We start from the raw sequence: 15,337 nt of genomic DNA, 5'->3' as shown, positions 1-15,337 counted from the left end.
TGTTTCCATCAAAAATAAAAATATTTTGCCTCCTGTCATTCACCAAATGGAAAAGGGAACAAATTGATTGGGATTTGGAGACGTACAACTTATAAGAGTCATAGTTTTTAGTGGGGCTAGAAACCAAACTCCTCTGATAGATTTTATGAAAAATCAAGCTCATCAATTTTCATCAAGCAGAATTTTATATTTGGGGTTTGATAAGTTCGGAACATCCCCTTTTATTTCCCTTTGGGTACACCTAACTCACCTAACTCACCTAACTCATCTCTTCCACCTTTTGTTCACTTTTGACTTTGGTTATGTGATAGAAAGGGATCTCTATATTTCGTTTAAACACTCAGTAAGCTCCTTCACGTCTAGATCAATAATATATTTTAGGGCTTGTTTCGTTATACAGATGAGATGATATGAGATGAAAATTAAAGAAAATATTGTTAGAATATAATTTTTTAATATAATTTTATTTTGAGATTTGAAAAGGTTGAATTTCTAATTATATTTTATGTGAGAATTAGAGAAAGTTGTAATGCTTAGATGAGATGAGATGGTTTGTATAACTAAACGAGGCTTTAACGGAGGTTTGGATAGTGAGGTGAGTTGATATGAGATGAGATGAGAGTTGAAAATTGAATAAAATATAGTTTTTAAATATTATTCTTATTTTGACATTTGAAAAAGTTGAATTATTTATTATGAAAATTTAGAAAAGTTGTAATGATTAAATGAGATGAATTGAGATTAACTCATTATCCAAACAAGGCAGTTTTAGTAGTTATCTTCTCCTCATCATTGTTAGAGTATGTGCATGTTTGAGATTGAGGTGGAAAATATAATTTATAGCTTTAGGACTTATAGCCTATAACTTAATTAATAAGTTCTATTATTAAAAAGTTATTTACTATTTGGTAACTATATGTTTAAAGTACTTTTAAACATGTTATGTTTGTTTAGAAACAAATTTCAAAAGTACTTTCTTATGTAAAAATTACGATTATTTAAATTTTTAAAAATTATGATTATATCTTTGAAAGTTTGAAAGTTGTAATTATCTAAAAATTATATATAAGTTTTTTCATCCATTGACAGTCTTTTCAAAATTCGAATTACGTTCCGTATTATCCGGAAAAACACGTTTGAGGAAAAAGCACCAAAATTATGTTTTTTCTCAAAAGTGTTTTTTAGCTTATTTGTGATTAAAAGTGCTTTAATATGTAACACCTAAACAATCTATTTTTTTTTATTAAAGAGATTTTAATACTATTTAAACATTTTTTAAGACTCTTATATCGCAACCCTAAACATGCCCTATATCAGCTCACATTTTTTTACAAAGAGCTTGCTTTGAAAATTGATTATGCTCCTATTTGAGAGGGGGGGAAAAAAACTGCATGGTTTCCCTTCCTTTAGTAACTGCATAATTGTTTCCTCCCCCCCACTTCAACATCCTGAAACCTTAAATTTCTCCATTGTACTAAGAGATTTGTGAGGCTATGAGAGGTTGTAAAATCACCTATTATAGAAGATTTCGTCCCAAACAATCCATGAACGTAGACTTTTATGGCGAACCACGTAAATCTCTGTGTCTCTTTTTATTTATTTTTATTCACTTATTATAGTCTACACCTATTATAGAAGACTTTCATTGATGAACACGAATAGCACCGTATCAAAGCTTGAACTATCATCGTGGGCTAAGAATAATTTTTTCTTCTCTTTTGGCATGTTATGCAAATTTTAGGCATTAATAGTTGGTGTCGTCTGTGAGGTCCAACTTTTTATTATTTTTGATAATAGTAGGAGGATGATTCTCCCACTCACGAGTTCTTCTTTAGAAAATATCAGATAAGTTCGTCGACCTTGCATTTATATATATATATATATATATATGTATATATGGAGGGAGCTAGGGAAAGGGGGGTGTGTACTATGAACGTTCACCAAGCACAAGGTACGTCCGCGACGTATGCTATGCACAGGCACATAACGTGCATGGCCTCGTGCACCAGCTTGTGAAAGACACCACATGACCCCCTGCAGGGCTCACCGTGCATGGCGGGCTTGTTGCCTACCACCTCCGTGAGTGGCGCAACAAAGTCTAGACAACTAGGCCGAGCACCAGGATAGAGCCGACGGAGGGAAACCACCCATCAGCTACCAAGGGACGCTTAAGGCCGCCAGTGGCCATGACTGGGTCTGTCGGGGTTGTCTGTCGCTGGGGAGGTGCTTCCTGCATGATGCCATGCCCGAATCTGACAAATAGAGGTGGGCAACACGTTGCGGGCAGCACCACCTTTCGACAACTCACTAGCCAGCAAGGTTGTCGATCACAACACAACTCGCCGGCAACCTTTGTCACCAGCACAGTGGTCCTCTACCTCATAGCTTCTCCTGCCATGGCACTTCTAGATCCAAAAGTTGCCGACAAGCTCGACTACTGGAAGCTAACTGAGGCACAGTTTGGCCGTGCCATGTACGTGCAACCAAAGCCAACCACTGGCCACCACCTAGATCGTCGACATTTTCTATCACTAGCACGATGGTCCCCAACCATGGAGGCTTTTTTTCACCACCATTCCTCACCACCACCATTGACGTTCGACACAGGAGCTACTCTACGCCTTTTCACTACTACGAGTACGCCTCCTGTCGTGGAGCTCAACCCAACTGTACATAGCCCCAGGGCATCACAAGGTGAACGGACGACACAACTTCAGACCATCGGTATTTTCTACCTTCGGCAACAATGTCCCCAGTCATGGAAGACCCTCCCAACATCTCCTCACCTCCACTCGCAACACGAAAGAACTTTGTCAGCAATCATCGACCCATTGTGGACTTTGCCAAGCATGGGGAGCCCACCCATGGTCGAGTGAAGTAGCAGGTGACCGCTATCTTGCTCATCAGAGCTGTCTAGGACCCGCCGCAGAGTGATACCTCACCCAACCTCAATTCAGCCAAGACTACACACCACCCACATGAGAACACCCACCACCACCTAAACTGCTGACAGTTTCTACAGCTCGCAAGGTGGCCCCAGACCATGAAAGTTTTGTTCATTGCCAGTCCTCGCCACCGTCACCAGAGTTACTCAACAGCAACATATTCCTCCGCCACGGTAACTCTTCTCGATAAGTCCTCCCAGTAGTTCCTCATGGACGTGAGCTAAGGAAGTCCACAATAGCCACTTCCTGACTAATCGGAATCTTTTGTCCCGACTTGGTGGTCCTTGGCCACGGAACCACCAACGCAGAGCTTCTTGCCACTAGTACCTGCCAGTGAAGTTTCTTGCCCCCGTACTCGCCGCTAAAGTTCCTTGCCACAGTGACTTCAGTCCATGGTTTGCACACCACACTTGAGTTCCATTGGTTGCTCTCCTAGAGGGTGTTGCTCGCCAGTTGCTCGCCCACAAAGTGTTGCTTGCCCATAGAGTGTTTCTCGCCAATTTTGCTCGATGATACAATCCAATATATAAAAAGAAAAGAGTCAAGCTACTTGATTCGAAGCTCAACTCGTCTTGCCTCCAAGAGAGTGAGCGAACAAAGTTATCCAAAGACGAACAATCTCCATTGTTACAAAAGTGCTCAAGGACATTGTTACAAAAGCACTCAAGGAAGAACAACTCCCCTATGTAAAAATCATTTAGTGGCCAACAATCTCAGTCTTCGAGGGAGAATTGAACGTAGCAGATAAATTGCTCTGGTTTGTGTCTCCTTAACTTGTTATTTTAATTTTATTTACACTAACAGATTTAGTTTTTGGAGGTTTTCCACCATAAAACTCCTCTAGGTGCCACAAGAATCCCAATGGCTACATGCCTCAGGAATATACTTTGTTGAAAACCACCCATGCGGCATGGAACACTGGCTATGAAGCCCCTTTCGAGCACTGCTCGGGTATCTTGATTTGTTATCATCAGAATAAACCATTCGATATCGTGGGCATCCCGGGTCTTCATCATTGCCACAAGTTCCTACACTCACCCCAAGTTTACGCGGTCAAGGCATCCTCTCGCTAACACCTAAGCAGAGTTCTCATACTCGCACCATTTTACGCGGTTGAGGCATCCTCCCTCTAACACCTAAGTCGAGTTTCTACACTCGCCCCTGGCGACGAAAGGAGGAGGCAACTCAATAGTGTGTTTCTCTCCTCGCCCAATTAACATGGTCGATGCATCCTCTCGCTACACTTAAAATTGAGTGGCTCAAATCGCCTAATTTACAAGATCGAGGCATCCTCCCACTACACTTAAAGTCGAGTGACTCCACTCGCACCATCGACAAGGTCGAGACATCCTCCCACCAAAACATAAGTCGAGTGTCTCCACTCGCCCCTTTAGAGCGATCGATGCATCCTCTTGCCAAACACAAGCCAAGTGTCTCCACTCACCACAACCTTCGCTAGCAGTTTACCTTTGGGAATGAGCCTTTGAGCTCTACAATTACCTCGTGCAGTTTTCCTTCGAAAAAAAGTCAAGCAACTATCTAAACTGGACCCAAGGGGTTGACGGGCTCCGTGACCACTTAAGTGCAGGTTACTACAAACAAACTCTTACATCTACGTCAAAATAGAAACATTAAACACTAACAGAAAATCGCAGCACGCAAATTCCACTAATGCCACCAAAAATAAAAAATGATCACCAAATACGAAAATATGCGCACTTTGCTAACAGTAAACAGTCACATGCAATCATCAATACACTTAATTATCACTCAAACTTTCTTACAAACAAAATTCCAGAGGCCCATCCTCAAAGGCCCTTACTACAAATTTCACAGATTCTTCTTGAGGACCACTCATGGAGATCTCCATTGCATTACATAACAGCAGTAAAATATGGACCAGTTCCCAGAATTGGTTTTCCGAGCTTTCTACAGGTTACCTCATCAGGGTTGACTTGAAGATTCTCAAGACCTTCTTGTTGAATGAGTCGACTTTATGAATCGCAGGCATCTTTTAGGGATAAGATTGACTGAGTCCAACCCACTGAAAACCTATCACTAAGGGAAGAGATAAAGCCAAATGATAAGGCAAAAGAAGTAGGCTTAAAATCATAAAAAAAAAAATCATTTACAAGGCAAGTTGGACTCAATCATTCCAAGTAAGAAAATAGACCTCTATAAAAGGAGGATATCTCTACAAATTGAGGAGAATCTCTCCACAACTTCTCTACACCAAGACTCCACACACACAACGACTCCAAAGAATGAGGCATCATCTTCATTGTATTGAGAGATTTGTGAGGCTATGAGATATTGTAAAATCGCCTATTATAGTGGATTTCACCCCCAAATAATCTGAGAACGTAGGCTTTTGTACCGAATTACGTAGGATTTCACTTATTTATTATTTATTTCATGGATAAACGCAAAGAGCAACGTATTGAAGCCCGAACCATCATCGTGGGTCAGGAATAATTATTTCATCCCTTCCTGCCTGTTATACAAATTTTAAGTAGCAACAACTTTTAAACTTTTTGTTTGTTAGACGAGATTGTTTTCATCGATCACCTAAAATGAAATTTGTTCCATCACTAGAATCGGACCATATTGATTTTTATCCTTACCCAGTGCATGGTTGTCTTTGGTAGGAGTGAGCAATCATCTTGCCCATGTTTGATCACTCCGCACTGAAAACAAATTAAGGAAGACATTTGTATTTGTTGCCGAGATGATTAGCTCAATAGGTGGTGAATTTGGTTATTTTATAAAACATTAACAATTATAAATCAAATACACAATATAAAAGAGAAAAAAAATACTAAGTAGCAGTAAATATAAAGACTAAATGTAAGAGAGATGCAAACTCAATATTTTAACGAGATTCAGCCCCACATCCTACATCCTCTCCTCAAGCTACCCATTGAGAATTCTCAAAGTCACTATTTAACCTCTTTCATGGTGGAGATAAAAATCTATACACCTTTGGGTTATACCTTTTCAAAGAATCTTGTGTTCTACACTTGCAATCACCTTACAATTGGTGATTCGGCTATTCTCTATGTATAACTCATACTATAGTCATAAGGATTACACACACCCTTTTACTATTTATACAAGAGCTAATAGTGGGTAGATTATCAGAGTACACTCCTCCATGAGTGAAATGAAAACTATATAATATAAACTATATCTCTGTCAAAATGAACAAGTGTTAAAACTCAAATCTTGGAAAATAGAAATTGAAAGGTTTTGATGAATGAATGTTGTAAAGTTTGAAGATATATAGACATATGAGACTTCGTTTTCAAATTTATGTGAGGTTTGGATAGTGAGTTGAGATGAGATGAATTAAAATGAAAGTTAAAAGTTGAATAAAATATTGTTAGAATATTATTTTTTAATATTATTATTGTTTTAGAATTTAAAAAATTTGAATTGTTTATTATATTTTGTGTGAGAATTTGAAAAAGTTTTAATGATTAGATGAGATGAGTTGAGATTAACTCTGAATCCAAACACAGACTTTAATATAAGAGCATCATTCATTTTTCAAAAATCTCAAACAAAAGCTTTTCCTTTTATAATTGTCAAAGACATCATCAAATTTTTTTTTTTTTCAAAACTTTCAAACTAAAGCTTCTACCTTTTTGCATTGGGGAATGCTTATCCCACCGAGGAAAGTCACTGAGAAAGGCTATTGATGATTTTTTTTATTTTACTTAATGGTTAGTGAAGTGTTTTAAATGAGTTTGTAAATTTCTCTTTTTTAAAAAATGTTTAAAGTGATTTAAAAGTTGCTTGGAAAAAAACACACAAAATAAAAAATAAAAATAAAAATTGCATTTCGCACTTCCCAATAGAAACTCTCGAGACCACCTCTCGGTGGCCATAGCAGTCCCCTTTAACATATGTCAAAAGGAGAATCATTCACTTTTCAATTTTTCACACAAAACCTTCTACCTTTTGCATATGTCAAAAAGAGCATCAATCATTTTTAAAAAATTTTAAACAAAAGTTAATACTTTTTGCATGTGTTAAAAAGAGCATCAATCACTTTTCAAATTTTCAACAAATCCTGCACATGTTAAAATGACAATCAATCATCTTTTAAAATTTCAAATTTCAAACTTTTCATGCACTTGTGAAATATAATAATAAAACCTCCTTCAAATTTTTAAAATTCAAATTTTGAATCATATCATGCATATGTGAAAGATTACAATAAATTATCTTTCAACTTTTGAATTTTCAAACACATCATGCATATAATGAAATTGCAAATTGATGTCTCATGAAAAAAAAAAAGTTTTGAGCCTTGAACCTTTTTTGAATTTGCAAGAGCTTCATTTATAAAATTGTTTCATTTTTAGCTCATGCTTGATTTGTTGATATTCTTAACTCTATTTTGTGGACAAGTTCATACCTTTCTTTTTTGCTTGAACTCGTTTATTATAATCAAAATCCATAAATAGATATAAAGTTATATGATATTTGAAATTTTGGATTCAACAATATTGAAAAGGAACCCAAATACTCTTGCCTTTGTCATCAATTTCTTACCTCTTGCAAGAGGTTATGTGATATCCACGATGACTTTGACCCTGAGATATTTGCTTGTTCCAATACTGTTTTCATTGATATCAACCAGCTCTATGTAACCGGTCTGATTTTATACAATTTTTAAAACCGAACTAATATATACCGGTTTTGAAAATTTAATAATCGATACCGAACTGATTCACCATTGAAACCAAAACTTTCAATTTTTTTGGATTTCAGTTTGGCCCAGTTTTTCCGATTTTACGAATTATCTATGTTAGTAATAATATGATATTTATATATACTAAACTATTAGTCTATTTATATTATAGTATAAATACATTATATATACATATATCAAAAGTAAATTTATATTAATAACTTAATATTAATGTTTATACTTAAGATTAAATTTTTATGCTATATTAATTTTATAATATAAGATTAAAATTTATATGTTATATCACATGTTATATTAAAAATTATAAAATTAATTTTATGTTATATGACATGTTATATTAATTTTATGTTATAAGAATAATAGACTTGAATAATAAGATTATAATTTTTTGTTATTTTAATTAGCAATTAAGCATATAATATATAATATAAGACACAAAATTATATATAATATAAAAAATTATAAACATATATATCGGTTCAGTTCGATTTAAAACGGTTTTTAAAATATGAAAACAGATATTGTATCAATTTAGGACCGATTTCAATTCTTAAGAATTGGTACCATACTAGACCGCCTAAAAAGCAGAATGAACCAATTACAACCCTAGCTCTACCCAACCGATTGATTATCCAACACATTCCCTTACCGGCTTTTTCATACATCCAAATGACAAAGTAGGGAGTTGCACTCCAAAAAAATTCCGTACTGCACACAACATCCTTACAAGAAGCCAAACCATCAAAAAATTTTATGCTTAACAAATATCTATCAAAGAGCTAAGTTCGAACTTACTTCACTCTCTGAAAATTCTAGTCCCTTTCAAATTCAAAAAAGGAAAATATTATTCACTATATCAGAGAAAGTAATGCCTTCTTTAACTCTCCAAATATAATTATTTTATTTTCAAGTTGGTGTGTAGAGTAGGAGTGTCAAATCGTGTTAACGGGTCGTATTCGTGTCGTGTCAAAGTATGTACATTACACTTAACGGGTCAACACAAACACGACCCGTTAAGGATTTCGTGTCAAAATTTCAAACTCGAACACGACACAGTAAGATAACGGGTTGACACGACACGACACGTTATCACTCGTTAATAAATAAGAAATAAATTGACATGACACGACACGACCCGTTCCGTTTCAACTCATTTACGTTAATGGGTTGAACAGACACGATACGACATGACACGACCCGTTTGACTTGATTGATTTTATATAAATATTTAAATATAAATAATATCTATAAAAAATTAAAAAAAAAACTAACTACAAGTATAAAATTATAATCCAAACAAATATGATCCACATAATTTGTAATAATATTCATTATTAAAATTACATCTCAAATATAATAAACAAAACATAAAATGCAAATATATTAATGTTACAATCTCAAATATAATAAAAAATTAAAAACATAGATCTAAACAAATTTAGAACTTGAAGAAGGAAGTAGAGCATCTTCCTTGCCTTTTAGGTCTAAGGGTGTAAAGGTAAATTTAATTTTCTTAAAAGGTCATAACGGGTTATAATGGGTTGACCCATTAGTAACCCGTTAAGCAATCATATCTTAACGGGTCAACCCGTTTTGACTCGAACTTGTTAAGGCTAAACCCTAACCCGTTTTTATCGTGTCGTATTCGTATTGGGTTAATGGGTCATGTCACATATTGTCACCCCTAATGTAGAGTATACTATTCACATTACTTAAATGGTAAAATTTGATTTGTAAAATTCAAAATTTAAAATTTACCTTTCAAATCAAATTATATCATGTAAGCACTCTGCACACCAGCTTGAGAATATAATTTTTTTTCCAAATATTGTTCATGGATATATTGACTATCTCTGAATTCATTACACTATGAAAAATGATTTTTCCTATCAAATATTGTTGAACTTTTCTCATCATTTCCTTTACCTCCTATTAAAAGAAAACCACATCATATGGTTACTTTGCAATTAGAGATTCAAACACTTTTGTAAGCTTCTCGTCCATGCAACACTGTTGTAAAGTTTAAAGTTGTGTAAAAAATTATTTTACAAAACTTTGAAACCAATATACTCCATTAGAATTTTACACTGTGAATCTTGTTAGATATGTTAATCGTCAGAATTTTGGGAATGCTTGGGGATGATATGAGATGAGAAATCTGTGAATAGTAATGAGATGGTTTGTAAATAATATTGAAATGGTTTGAGTTATGATGTTTATGGATTTTTGAAAAAATATGAATAAAAATATTATAAAGTTAAAATATTGTTATAATATAATTTTTTAATATTATTTTAATATTGAGATTTAAAAAAATTAAATTATTTTTTGTGTTTTGTTTGAAAGTTTAAAAAACTGTAATGATTAGATGAATAATTTGAAAATTTAAAATTAAAAAGTATATATTTAAATGATATTTGAATGTTAAAATATGATTAGATGATATAATATAAGATGTGCTTGGATGGAATGAAACTTTCTCATCATCCAAATAACCCCTTAGAACACATTTATTATGATTGTCCAAGTTAAGTTTACTTGGGTTAAGTTTATTTTAGGTAATGAGTAATTAGTTGAGTGTTATTTTGTCATTTTCTTCTCCAACTTTGCCTCGTATATAAAGCAGAGTGGAAAAAGAAAATGTGCACGTACGTACGTGATAACATTGGATTTCTCTTTGGAAAAATAAAAAATAAAAAAGGTTCGATACCTAATACGGATTCTGCTTCTCTGCCAGTCCAAGCTTGATGGCACATGCATAATACATTCACATATTTAAAAAGAGTTCGTCTATGCATCTGCCCATTCCCTCACATACGACACACGAATTCTGACATGGCCTTTTCTTTTTCTTTTTTTTAATTCTATCTAATCATGCGTTTACATAGAGAGAACATTTCGAATGGCCCCCCTGCGCGGGTTCTTCCTCCCCCTACATTCTTCCTCTAACATCACGCTCTTCCTCCCCCCGCATTCTACCTCCGCCATTGGCCTCTTCACGTTCGGCGCTGTCTAGCACCGCCGAATCCACAACCGACCCACCACTATCTGCTGGTAAATCTTCTTCAAAATATTTATGCAAGTTCACAGGTTTATTTTCTTTGCTTAGCTCAGGTGTTTTTTCTTTACCTTTGATAAGTTTCTCAAATGAAGTAGATTTTATTTTCGGTGATTTTGTTTGCTCAGGTTATGGTTTTTTGTGTGAATCTTGCAAAGCCTTTCTTAACTTTATTTGGACTTGAAGAAGCAGAGAACATTGTAGTTAGTTTTCCAATTAGCAACTAATTATTTTCTAGGGTTTTATTGTTAAAGTTTCTTCTTTCTTGAAAAATCTTTAAATGAGGCTATAATAAAGTTATGGTTTTTGTTTTCTCAAATTGTTATTTCAATTCAACATGTAAAGTTTGGATTTTTCTTAAATCGAAAATCACAGTAAATAAATAAAGTTTAGATTTTTCTTTACTTTTATTTTTTGTTTTCTTCCTATTGAATTTTATGAACTATGACTTGGCTATATAATCATCATGTAAAATGTAAGCAATGGAATTGGCTATCGCAAGTTCATTACATTAAGTTTTTTACTCTTTTGTCTATATATTTGATATGTTGCATTTTCCAATTTGTTTGGAAACTTGGGACTTGGGGTGTTAGTGCAAGGTAATTTTTTTTTATGTGTTGTATAAGAGTGGGAACTACTTTTTTGATGCGTTGTATAAAAGTGTGAACTATTTTTTGTTTGTTTTGGATTCAAATCCAAAATTAAATGATTAGAGCCATATATAGAATATTAGTTTGAGTTGGGTAACCATGTTCTTTGTATTTTTTTTAGTTGGGTAACAATTTAATTTAATTTCCGTATCTTCAGTTGAAACAGCGGGATGGACAAAGAGGAAGATGAAACACCACCTACACCATCTACATCGATTTCACCGACTCAAGTATGAAATATAATGGTCATTTGGAAATGTTGTTGTGTCTGCTATTGCCATTTAGTTAAATCTATTTTTTATTTGTGTATTATATGGATATTATGGTCCAGGAAACTCGTACTACCCGTTAGTTATCATGCCTCAAAATGCATATCCAAATCCATATACATGTGCTTGGGGTCAGGTAGATTCTTTTTAAATTGTTTTAGTTTTTTTTTTTTTTTTCCTTATATGCATTTGGGATGTTCTAACACCTTGCCTAACTACAGGTACCGTTGATGCCACTTTTTGCACCAACGATGCCCTACCCTCTGTCAAATAATCCGGATGAGTCCACACAAGTTCAACATATCTACCAGGTATATTCCTTTCAAACCTTTTTAGTTTTTTTTTTCCTTATCATGCATTGAATTTATTTGAACACCGGGCCTCATTATAGCCTCCATCGAGTAATCCGGAGGAGTTAGCAAGATCTGAAAAGACTCTTCAACTAGCAAGTGAATCATCAATTGTGCCATTGCCATTGGGTGCTGAAACTGAAAAGAATTTTGGAGGTACATCACATACGATTGATCAGAGCTGTCACGTAACTAACGGTATTAGACTTTTAACTCAATTAGTAGATATCCAGTGTTATAATATAAATTCTAATACAAAACATGCATTTTTATTTTCAGAAACTTCGTTGGACATATATTTTCTAATACAACAAAAATTGTAATAAAAAACAACCACAATATCAACAACACTTTTAAGGTTCCTTTATACTTCTTCTCCATTGCTTTATATTTGGCTTCTTCGATCGTTATATGTTCATGAAATAACCTCTCATTCCTTCGTTGAACTAACTCCAACGTTATCTTGCAGCATGGATTTTGTTGACTTACAAGATCAATCCATTCAAAATATTCACATTGTTTATTGATCTTATAGTTTGGACAGTTGTAAAATCTTCTGCCAAAACTATTACCCTTCCCAGATATTCGAAGTTTTGATGGAATGCCACAGTAACAAAGTGGCCTGTCCAAACTTGCTTTATCTTTCCCTCTTGAAGTCCACGCACTTGAACCGGTATTGGTACTTGAACTTGTCATTTGCTGAAAAGTAGATAAACATTGTCATTGGTAAATAGATAAAAATAGGCTGATGTATCATTGGTAAATGGATACTTTTGGGTGCACATTTCAAAATAGATAGGAATTCAAGAGAAGAATAAAGTTGGAGGAAACCTCATATTTCACTAACAAATGGATAGATATTCTTGACATTCAGCAACAAATTACAGAAATAAGTAGGTAAAAAGAACATTCAGCAACACAGCAGCCAAGCTGGCCTTTTGTCCTTAACTTGATAAAACAAACCTCTGAGCATATTGTTTCTATCACTTGGAAAGTGGTTACAAAGAGGGCAAATCTCAAGTGAAGCAGCAGAACCAACATAATTATGGGAAATCTAATGATAAAACAGCTCGGAGACGAATGAGAAATCAGGTGAGAAACTATGTCAAAATGCAGATAATAAACCACCCCATAAATGACACTAATGTTACTGGAATTTAGCTTACTGTTCTGAAAAGAAATAGGCATTTCTAGCCATTAAAATCAAATTCAAACATGCAAATGAAGAGCCTGAGATTGTCTAGAAAGTACTAATATCCTATTAAATAGAGGAAATTTTGACAAGAGGTAGTCATTTACCAACAACAACAAAGAGCTATTTCAAAATCTTTATTGCAAGAGGTAGTTATTTACCAACAACAACAAAGACCTAGTCTACTTCGCATGCTGGTCCTTAATGCTCGTGAAAAGAGTTCTGCATTTCTCTCATACAATTGAACCAAACTGGAACCTGAATTATACCCTTATGATTAGAGACACCGACCAATATAAAAAAACCAATATATATAGAGATGATTGATTAAACCCCAAACAACAGAAATTCATGTTTCTTTTAGCTTGCTCGTCATAAACTATAACTATAACCACAATCTTATTATCAGCAAACTATAATATTAGAGTACATTTCATTAGTAATTAAAAGATAATATGCATGCTTTCACTCCAAAAGTTCTATTAATTAGAATGAGACTATTTAGTCTATTCACATGCATCCAGGAAAATAGCAAGTCAGATACTTATCATTGAATGTCATTTTTCATCTTCATCTTACTATCGTTCTTCTTTGCCTATTATATAAATATATATATATATATATATATGTAACTCACCACATTACCAATGCTCCACAATCCCATCCCAAAAGTTACAGTTGTGTGTATAGCACGAGCATACACCAGAATCACAGGTGGAACATTGAAATGCATCAACCTTTGACTAAGCTGTAAATTTTGAAATCCAGCTAATAATATTCTAGAAAAAGAACTAAAAATCGCCAAGTGTAGACTAGTTAGGGCTTGGGAAAAAACAAAATGAGTGCAGACTTGATATGAAGCATGCCATTCGCATCACTTGAGAGGCAGAATGTTTTCTTTCAGTCTTTTTTACAAACACATGCTATTCATTTCTCAAAGTTGCGTTATCAATCCATATGCCAAAATATTTCCATAGCCCAAATTACAATCACCATAACAATGAGATTACAATCACTTGTACTTTATACGACATTTGAAAAAATTGAAAAAATGAGTGTTACTCGCCTTTGTGAAGAACACCGGCAAGAATCTCTCTCTCGGTGTCGAGATCAGTCCGTCACGACTTTAGGTGCTCCGTCCTACAACTAGCTCGAGAGGTCGAGTTGCAGTCGTGGTAGTCAAGAGTCTTGAGAGAGGGATTTCTGAATGGAGGTCGCCTCAAGATTCAGGGAGAGGGAGGAAGAACGCGGGGGTGGGGAACTCAAAATTTGATTTTGGGTATTCTGTAGTTAAACGCACGTTTAACTAGAATTCAAAAAAAAAAAAGGAAAAAGCCACATCATTTTTCGTGTGCCGTATGTGTGTAAGTAGGCAGATGGGTAGAATATTTCATTTAAAAATTAATACAATTTTTTTGACTTTAAGATAAATAACAAAAAAAAATTATTTTCATCAATCATTATCATTATTTTACATTTCATATTTTATAAAAAACCTTTATATTTATGAAAAAATTATAAATATAAAATATAAAAATAAATAATAATTAATGGATAACATTCATCAAATAACAATATTTTCATTAACATAAATGTCAAAATTTTTTTTTTAAAGAAGTTCTAGAACGTTTGAACAAGCAGCCTAGCTAGTACATAAAAGCTGTGCTTTTCAAAATTGACATTGATGGATAGCTAGTACATAAAAATAAAAAAGCCGTAAGTGGGGCAAAGGATCTTGTACGGAGATATGGAGCTGGATTTTCATTAAAAATTTCCCATCCTTCAAACGCTGGCTTTGTTACTCCCAATTCAGTTATTTATAATTTTTATATATATATATATTTATATATAATTTATATATATATTTTTATATATAATTTATTTATATATCAACTATCACGAAATGATATCGATATCGAAATATTTCATTTCAGTATCTTGACCGGTACGACATCCAGTATAATATTCAAAATATTACTTGTTAATCCCTCGCGAAGCTGAAGAACTCGCGTAGAACGTTTGTTGTCTTCATGTTCAACTTCAATCACACTGACGGGTATTCGAAATCGAAAAACACTTGTGGTAAGTGCCTGGTGCAAATAGCATGCAAACATAGTTGACGTGGAGCTACTTGATAAGAGAGAAACCGAGCT

The sequence above is a fragment of the Juglans regia genome, chromosome 5, assembly GCF_001411555.2.
Source record: "Juglans regia cultivar Chandler chromosome 5, Walnut 2.0, whole genome shotgun sequence".
Lineage (NCBI taxonomy): Eukaryota > Viridiplantae > Streptophyta > Magnoliopsida > Fagales > Juglandaceae > Juglans > Juglans regia.
The sequence above is the reverse complement of the archived record's forward strand: the minus strand, read 5'-3'. Positions refer to the sequence as shown.